We start from the raw sequence: 10589 nt of genomic DNA on the forward strand, positions 1-10589 counted from the left end.
CAGACGCCAGTGTTGGGATCTGATTCTAGCAGTGTTACCTGTCACTCAGAACCTGTTTCCTTATTGAAACACATGCAGATAATGACAATGACCTCACTGAGCCTGTATGAGGTCACGTTGTACACATATAGAAGATATGTGTGTACATACAGGGCGCACAGAGCACAGATCACACAGGTAAACATTGGCACCTTTTCCTTTCCACCCCGTTATGTCCCACCTCATGTGTCCTGATGGATTTCATCTTTTTTGTAACCTGCCCCTCCTGGTTGACAGGGCCTGTTTACAGTAGTTCACACTTTGCCCCACGCCATGTTACATTGAAGGTGTCCTAAAGATCTTTCTTGGGCATTTTGTGTTATTTGTTTTAGGGACCAGCCCCTGAGAACAGAACCCATTCTTTCTCTTTCTCCCCACCCCCCGCCCCAAATATGTTTTTATTGATTTCAGAGAGAGGAAGAGAGAGGGAGAGAGAGATAGAACCGTCAATGATGAGAATCATTGATTGGCTACCTCCTGCACACACACCCCTGCCAGGGATTCGAGCCTACAACCTGGCATGTGACCAGGAATCAAACTATGACCTCCTGGTTCATAGGTCGATGCTCAACCACTGAGCTACACTGGGCTGGCATTCCTTCTCTTTCTTTGTCATCTTATCACCAATTCTCAGCAGACCTACAGTTGTCACATGTGAGTTATACATCACCCTCCTCAATGCTTCTAACAAGGGAGCATCCTGGAAGGGACTCAGGGAGCTAAAGAGCCCTAATTCTTGCCCTTTGGGGTTGGGGAAAACCCTTCTTGGTGCTAACACCTATCTTTGTACTAAAGCAGAAGCACCTCACTATCTCTATTTTGTTCTTCCCAGTGACCCTGTGAGACTGATAGGCTGGCCAGAGACTCCAAAAGTTTCATTAACTTGGCTTAAATATCACTTTTAGTACCAGGCACAACTAAAATCCAGGTATTCCAAGGAAAAACTGGGATATACTTTCCATTCTTGAAATAACTAACATTGGACTCTGTATCACTTGGGTTAGGTTATGCAAATCTCAGTGGCTTAAAGAAACAAAGGTTTATTTTTCCCTTATGCTACATGTCTATCACAGGACAGTTGGCGCTCTGCTCACCAAGTCATCCCTGTAATCATCTGCACTCTGAGACCCAGGCCAATGGAACAGCCGCTCCCTGGAGCATTGCTAACTGCTGGACCAGAGGGAAAGTCAAGCATGCTTAAGCACATGCTTGCTCCAAAAGCATTGGCCTGGAAGTGACACATTACATTCCACTTACATTTTATTGACCATGCCTGAGTTCAACAGGGCAGGGGAGGAACACCCCCGCAGAAGGAGAGGCAAGGACATTACCGAAAAGTTGCACAGTCTACCATCAACCCCATCGCTCTTTGTCTCAATCCTCGGTGCTGTAGAAATGAGTGGAGTCTGGTATTGGTCTATCTGTTCACCCTGGATAGTGATTGTAGCTATAGATGGAGAATTGCTTGCCCTTTGTTGGAAGCAGAGACAAGGGAAATAGATCCACAGTAGTGCTTGCTTCAGACAAGACAACTTAAAAGATGATGTTCAAACTTGGCCATCAATAACATGTTTAAATCCTGGACCAAAAGTTAACATATTAGCAACTGCAAAAGAAGCTGTATGGACTGGCCTCATATTGCAGAGAGCAAACCACTGTTTCAGGGATGAGAGTGCTTCAAAACCAGGTGCAAATGCTTTCTGTCTTCAGCAGGAAGGCACTAAAATGCCCCATGTCTTTTATTTGTTTGCAGAAAAGAGAGAACTAAATAACATGCTAATTACTTCCACATGTGCCCCTCTATGAAAACAGTAATAACATTTCTTGGGTGTTCAGTTCTGACACAACAGTAGATGGCCGGGGGCCTCAAGTGAAGAAACCAGTGACTGAGTTCTCTCAGGACTAGAGCTCTCCTAGGACAGGGCACGTGACTTGGGCATTTATATTTGCAGCATTTGTTGCTTCTTCATCTTACAAGACTGTCTTGTTCATAAAACTAAATAAATACAACATACATAAATACATAATTAAGAACCTATAGCTTCTCCTTCCAGTCCATGCAGCCTGCTCCATACAGACAAACCTCAGATACATTTATTTATTTATTTATTTATTTACTGACTTATACTCCACCCACTTCTAAGGAGAGTTGAGGCAGGGTCTGCTTTCAACTTAATGTGAAACAGGACAGCGAGGCCTGAAGCCAGAGCAGAGACTGTGAGTCAGAGCACAGCGAGTGGATGTCTCCACATCCCTGAAAATAACTAACAAAGTGTTGAGCACTGACTTGCCTCCCTAACTTCTGGGAGCTTAGGTACAAATGGACCACATTGGCCTCCTTGGGAGTGTCGTGCACCTGACAGTGAGGTGATTATGCAGGTGGAGTGCCACTTGGAGGTCTGTCCTCTCCTGCTTTGCTGAGTCTACCTACCTCCTGTCTGGCAGCTTAGGAAAGTCTGGTTTATTATTAGGGTAGACGTGCAACTAAATCTGTGGCTTCAGACTACCCACCAACAGTGTACACAGCCCTCTCTCCATTCTGGCCCCTCCTTCATTCCTGGCCAATTCTTTCCAGGAGAAAATGAGTCTGATCCATCTCTGTGTTCAGTTGTTAGCTGAGAACACCTTAAGATTGGACCTGATCCTGGGAACTTTGTTCCATTACATGTATCTAATATTTATTCATGAACTACATTTTTAGAGTCCAGAAAAGAGGAGATGAAGAGAGCTGTGCATGAACACTGATTGGCAGAATCGGTGTCTGCCAATCCACGCTTAGACCCACACATCAGGCTCCCGTGCATAGTGGGCCCACTCTGGTCCTCCTCCATCACGCCCCTCCCTAGGGGAAGAACTCATCAGGGCCCGGAGGGATGTGTCCAACCGAAGCATGTGACTATCCTTCTTTCTACTCCATGTTCCAGGTACCAGCACCTCAGAATACCCTGCCCATGGAACCCACAACAGCATCTGGGGCTGCACAGCTTCTTCCTAAGATCCAAGCTGGCCTGCTGGGAATCTATCCAAGGGGTGAGTGCTGAGGGCAGAGTTGGCCTCAGCCTAGACTTTTGGCCTAAAGTGTCCACAGACTTGAGACCAGCCTCTCACCGTGTGGGATGGAACAAGGAGGGAGGTGGAGCAGGAAGATCAGCAGGCCAGGGCCTCTATTGGAATTACTACCTCCGGTCCTGTAAACGTGAGAATGGCCTTGTAATTTGGGCATGTTGGGAGGTGGGGGGAGAGCTAAGGCTAGAGAAGGGCAGATCCCAAGTCTAGAACAGGTTTCTTCTTGCCAGCAAGGGGTTAATTCACCACTGTACTTATTTCTGATTGTTTACGAGGAGATTTGATCATGAAAGGCCAATGAAAGTGTTCAAGAGTCTGATTTTTCTTGTCTATCTAAATTACCATCTCAGGAGGCAAAGCAAACCAATTTACCTTGAGGCTTCCATCAGAGAAATTCATAGACAGTCCAGGAACCACATGCTAACAAGATAGTGAGTCTTAAAGTAGGAAAACAAACTAAAAGGCCAAATTCAAACTAAAAGATATTGCTTCATGATAAACTCCACTTGTACAGGGAAAAGAATCCAAGGATAGGAGTATTGTGGGAAATACAAATATTCTGGTTAACTGAATGTTAGGATTATTTGTCCTTACAGAATTATATAGGGAAATCTTAAAATTATACTGAAAGTAATTGTATCTCTTGTATCTCTTTTTCATCACCAACCTCAGTGATTTTGGCAGATTGCCTCTATTTTTTTTTAATTGCCAATGTTCTTAGGTTCTCCCCTCCAAAGACTGGTTAAGTAAAAGCAGGACAAGATGTCCCCAGTGGTCCCCTTCCCCTCCTTGTTATGACCAAAAACAGGCACACAAGAAATTTCATTAAAGTCAGAAATGACCCTATAATCATGGCCTCCTGCATATAACTCATGGCTTCACTGCTGTGAGAGTTCCTCAATATCAAATTGGACTCTTCTCAACTACTATTGTCATTCTATAGCAGGGGTGGGGCACCTTTTTACTGCCAAGGGCCATTTGGATGTTTATAACATCATTCCCTTATATAATTCACTTAATATAACTTTATGTTGCTATGAAAAAAGCTCCCAGTTTTATTGAATTCTGCGTTCCACCTGCAGCTGCCTTGGCAGGGCCAGACCAAATGATTTTTCAGGCCTGATACAGCCTGTGGGCCCGATGTGCCCCACCCTTGTTCTAGAGGGTGGAGCTCACCAAAGAATTATCTTCCAATAGAGAATTTCAGTCTTCTCTGCTCTCTTTTCTGTCTGGGGGTAGAACCAGAGCTGCCTACTCAGCCAAATTGATTATCTTTCTATTTGTGGCCCTCCACCTAAAGAATGTCCAGGTCCCTGCTGTCCTTTAACTTCTGCCCTTATCTTCTTAATCAACTTCATCTTACCCACCTTATGATCCACTTAGGTGTTTTTCCCCCAAACCATTTGGGAGAATTCTGCATGAATTCTGTGTGATTAGAATAGAGGACAGATTACTAAAGAGCAAGGCTACATCTAAGTGTGTGTGTGTGTGTGTGTGTGTATGTGTGTGTGTGTGTGGAGGGGGAGGGGGGCAAGTGGGGGAAGGGTAGCGGGGGTTTGTCACTAAGTGCCACTCTACAAAGTGTTTACTCAATCCTAAAGTCAATGAGTCTCCATTAAACTGGTTAAGCAGAGGAGTGATATGACCAGGTCTTTGAGTCAGGCCAAGAGGAAAGGTCTTTGAAGCTAGGAGAATAACTATTTCATAATAGAACTTGGGCTTTGGGTTGAAGCAAAACTGACTTCAAATCCTAGTTCCAATACTTATCGACTATGTATCCATTTACTTTCTCTGGTACTCAATTTTCTAATTAAAAAATCATAATGGCTCATAGTATTGCTTTGAAGATTAAAACATGCATAAAAAGATTCTATTGGCAAACAGGATGAGACAGGAGGAAGGTGTAAACTAGGCGATTGTAAGAATGGAGGGGAGGGGATGGATGTTGGTGACAGCGTTACCAGGATGATTAGAGGAATTGAGGGTGATCAGGTGTTTTACCCTGAGTGGCCCAATAAGTTATACAGCTCATAAATGAACGGAGGTTAAGGCAGTGCAGAAGGAAGCACCGATTTTTTCAGATGAAAAGGTGCAGATAATGAGTTTCATTTTGGATAAGTTGAATTGAGGGAGTGAAAGACATAGAAGTGCTCATTCGTTTACAAAAACGGGTATCTAGTCAGCACTGTCTGGGATTCGTCAGAATATAGGTCATTGTAGACACTGGGATTTACAAACTTGCCCCAGAAGTAAGTTGGAATCATTCTCTCATTGATTCTTTCACTACTATTTTATTCATCCATGTATACTATCTTCTATGTGCTAGGCTGGGTGCTATTAATCATAGTCAAAAGGCAGAAGTTGTCACTGACCTTCAGGATCTTACATCTAAGGTATAGAATAAAAGAGGGTTATGGAAACCCCTGCCCTTCAACCCTAGGTAGTCAGGAGCCCAGGCTTGTGTGTGAGCTGGAGGCCAGATGTTGAGCTGGGCATGGAGTTGGGTAGAGCTGGTCTGTGGTTGTAGGTCAGGGTACACGGAGGGAGGATGCCCAGGCGAGTGTGTCATAATGCTGATTTGGGTTAAATTGTGCTGATTTGGAATAAATGAGAAGGGTGGAGTTTGCAGGTTTAGAGGATTGAGCAGGGAGAGGTTCCCTGAGGTATAGCTTGGGGCAAGATGGGAGCCTTTTCTAGGGTACCTGCCATTTGGCCTATGGGTGCTAAAGAGACTGCTGACAACATCACAGTGTTTGGAATTGGAAGGACCATATTCTTCTAACTTCAGCATCTAGTATTGTGCCTGGTTCATAGAAAATGCTTAGTGAATGTTTCTTAGTTAAAGGAATAATAAAAAGAAAGAAAAGGTGACTTAGCTGGTGTTTCTCAGTATTGGAGTGTATTCCTATGCACTGAAGGCTCATGGGTTTCATTCTGAACCGGGTCAGGGCACATGTGTGAGGCAACCTATGGATGTTTCTCACTCACATCAGTGTTTCTCTCTCCCTCTCATTTCCTCTCGTTCTCTCTTTCAAATCAATGAAGAACATATCCTTGGGTGAGGATTTAAAAAAAAAAAGAAAGGCAAAGAAACATTTAAAAGAGTTAAATTATCACCATTCTGGTAAAGATTTTGTGGAATCTCTCCTGACCCTCTATTGGGCCACAGAAATTATTATGGAAGACAAAAATCTTAGTAATCTGAGTTTTGGGACTTCTGAAAATTAATGAAAGCAAGCCCCAATGATTTTGAGTAAATTTGGTTATTAATAGCAAGGATGTACATCATGGCATGATGCTAAGGGTACTATGCATCTGCTCTAAATTTCAGAATCTCACCTAGGCATGGCTTCCTCTCCTAGAGAGCAAAGAAAATAACAACACTAGCAGAGGATCGTGGTTCTTCATAGGTGACTGAGCTAACACACAGCTCTCTGCTTCTACCTTCACGTGTGTGTGTGTGTGGGGGGTGGTTATTGGCTGTGACTTTCCACTGCACATGTGGATATGAACCATCAGCAGTGGCTTCGTAGACAGTAATATATATGTTTCTGCTTAAATTTACTGGCAGGTTTTCTGACAAAGCTCCTGGGAGTGATGCCCTGATTTGCAAGGACTTAATGACTTCGTGTTGTCTAACATCTGTAGGCATAGAGACAAGAGGAGGGCATTACCAGTAGCACCTGGCTGTGCCCCAGATAAAGTGAGCACCATGAATTTGTGAAGGTACTATTTTTCTTCTCCAGAAAATAATTCTTTATAGTTAAAAAACTGTCCGTGTTATTAGAAATATTTTAAATTATACTGTTACATTTTTAAAAAATATTTGTATTGATTTTTAGATAGAGAGGAAGGGAGAGGGAGAGAAGATAGGAACATCAATGATAAGAGAGACACATCCATCGGCTGCCTCCCTACTGGGGATCGAGCCTGCAACCTGTGCACTTACCAGGAATCTAAATGGGGACCTCTTGGTCCATGGGGCGGTGCTCAATCCACTGGGCCACACCAGTCGGGCTATATTCTTAAATTTTAACACACTCCTGCCATACAAAAAGACCAATTCAACTCCCCTCCCTTCTTTTGCATATATTATGATGGTTTTAGTCATAAATTAAACTTGAAAAGAATTGAGTTTCTAGAATCCTCATAAAATTTTTACTATTTTAATGTTTTTTTTTCTTCTCACTGAATAAACATATTATTCACAGGAACTAATGACCTCTGGAAAGCTAGGTGACCCCATGATTTTCAAACACCAATTTGAGAGGGCCTAATTTTCTCTTTATCTTCATTAATTCTTCATTTTCTCACATGCAACAACTGTTTGAATAATTTAAATGCTCAGATATGTAAGCATCACCCAGAAGAGTGAGAAATTTTACTTTAAAAGTGACTCAGTATTTCCAAATTAGGATGAGAGTAATAGTTTGCCTGGTTTTTATTCTCCTGTCTTCTTTTGATGTAGTTACAATGCTAACTATAATAGCACTGTAACAACAGCAATAACAAGAGGAATCTAAAGTCCTAGATTCTTCCTAATCCAGGGTTGTTATTCAGGTAATTGAAACAAACAACCGGAAGTAGGATGAGAAAAGCATATAAATGTAAATATCTGTAAATTACACAAAGGAAAGTCAAACAAATATGCTGCATTCTTAACACTAGTTCCACAGAAATTGCAGCCTATCAAACAGAAAATATAACAGGAGGAAGCATAAGTAATACAAATCATAAAATAAGAAAACAACAGAAGATAGCAATCTATAAATCATAACAATTCTCAAACTAAAAGACAAAGACAGACTATGTGAAGAAAACTTAAACTGCATGTTAATTACAAGTTACAAACGTTGATAAGATCAAAATGAAAGCAAAAAGTATTAAATGATACAAAAGGGGTCATCTTATATTGAAAATGGTAATAGTCTCATCAATAAAGAATATGGAGCCCTGGACAGTGTTGCTCAGTGGTTACAGCACCAGCCCAAGCACCAAAGGGTCTTGGGTTTGATTTCTGGTCAAGGGCACCTACCTGGCTTGTAGGTTCGATCCCTGGCCCTGGCCAGGGTGCATTCAGGAGGCAACCAATCGATGTGTCTCTCTCACATCCATATTTCTCTCTCTTTGTCCCCTTCCCCCTTTCCCTTCCACTCTCTCTAAAAAATCAATGGAAAAAAATATCCTCTGATGAGAATTAACAACAAAAAAAGAATATGGAAGTCACAAATACTAAAGAACAAGTCACCATATTATATAAACTAAAAACTGTGATGAATGATACAAGCACAGTTATAGTAGGAGATTTTAGCATGCACTCACTATCTTTGATAAATTAAATATTTTATATTAATGCATATATGTGCATGTACTATATACATGTGTATTAAAATTAAGTTATATATACAAAGATATATGTAATATATAGTTGTGTATATACTTTATATATCCTATCTAATAATAGAAAAACATGGTAATTGACCTTACCTTTGCTACGCCTCCCATTGGCTAATCAGCGTGATATGCAGATTAACCGCCAACAAAGATGGTGGTTAATTTGCATACGTAGGCTCCAAGTGGTGGAGCGAAGCTTGATGGCCCGGGGCTGGCAGAGCAGCGAGGCCTGATGTTTCTGGGGCCATTGGAGCAGCGAGGCCTCATGGCTCTGGGGCTGGTGGAGCAGCGAGGCCTCATGTCCCCTGGGCCGGCAGAGCAGCGAGGCCTGACTTTTCCAGGGTTGGCTCCAGCCAGAACTCGGCCAGAGCAAAGGCCTGGGCCCTGGGTGCCAGAGGCAAACCAGTGCCAGCAGCCAGGGGAAAGGAAGGCCTATTGCACGAATCTCTTTGTGCAACAGGCCTCTAATATATATATATATATATATATATATATATATATATATATATATATTAGAAAACTATCTCATATACTATATAATTTAATAATACTAGTATAATACATATATTGTTTTCAGGTATCTATAAAAGTTTTACAAAAATGGGCACACACAAAGCCACCAAAGAACCCAAGTATAGTTTAGAAAGTAGAAATTACAAGAGCACAGCATGTTGATAACAAATAATAGGGATAAAATAAATTTGTTTCAAAATAAGAGACGATTATAACCAACAGTGAGAAACTGAAATAAACTGCCATAGAAAATTGAGTATGAAGATAAACAAACTGTCAATAAAAATGAAAGGGTAAGCAGTAAGAGATGGATAAAATGAATGAGTTTTAAAATAAGAGATTAAAAAATTGGACCAATGAAAAGTTTGAAAACAATGAATTAAAAAAACAAAAATAAAAGGAAAATTCAAGCATAAATGTAAGATTAAAACTTGAAGATGAAAATTAAGAAGTGAAAAGGTAAAGTAACATATTTAAAATATAATCATAAGTAGGAAAATAAAAATATTCTTAAAGGGCATGATTACAAAGAGAGAGGTTTATGACAGAGATAAATAAACAGAGAGAAAAGTCCCCCATAGTAGGAAAGGAGCGAAAGTTAATTGTGACAACCTGGAGTCTGGAAATAGAAAGAATGTGATGAAGTGCCGAATAATGAAAAAGCAACGGAAACACAGAATCAAAGGAAATTTAAAAACCTGAGAGCAGACTTGTTTCTAGGAACTTGACAGACTGAGCTAACAAGATTCTTCTTTCAGCCATAAACAAGGAGGAATCTTGGACAAAATATGCCAACATAACTTTTCGTAGCTGAACTCAAAAGACAGGAAGGGAAATCAGCAGGTGCAACAACAAAGAAGAAACTCAGCAGAAGGCTATTGGAGGCTAGAGCATGGGCAAGTCTGGTCTACGTCCCTGGAGGGCAGAGACTATGGTGGAGATGAGAGTGAGGAAAGCTGATTGGGAACAACCCGTGGGGGAGTGAAGGCCATAAGAGGGGGCAGAGGTGGAAAGTGAACTGGGGTGCTTTGCAATGAAGTCCTCAGCTGACCCTACAGGGCACTTTGGAGGTGAGATATCTCTAGTCAAAAGGCCGGACCTTTACCTCCATAGCAGATACCTTCATACCAAAATGTGGTGTGACCTTGTGAGGAGGGCAAGTCCTTGAGAGAGACAGCTGAGAGCAGGTAGCCAGCAGCCAATGCTCCCAGCATGCTGGGGGAATGAGGCCTTCAGCTCAGGGCTCTAAAGGTGGTTCTGGAGAGGTCCATACAATTGTCTTTGATGATATGGGTAACTTTCATTTCAACTTTTTTTCCCCCCACAATTCATCTAGCTCTGTCTCTGTAATGTTGACATTTTGGAATATTTGTTCTTTTGGAGTTGTTAGGAAGCTACAAATAAGTGGTCCACTGCCCTGTCTCCCACAGGTATACAAAGACACTTACATAGAAGCTACTTATGTACAAATATATTAATTTTAGTGGTATTTATATTAGGAGAATAATTGACAATGACCAAAATACCCCAAAATATACGAATGATAAAATTGTGTGCAGCTATTAAAATTATGTTTT

This window comes from Myotis yumanensis, unplaced genomic scaffold (genome assembly GCF_028538775.1).
Source record: "Myotis yumanensis isolate MYYU_CA2020_CCGP unplaced genomic scaffold, mMyoYum1.0.hap1 SCAF_3, whole genome shotgun sequence".
NCBI lineage: Eukaryota > Metazoa > Chordata > Mammalia > Chiroptera > Vespertilionidae > Myotis > Myotis yumanensis.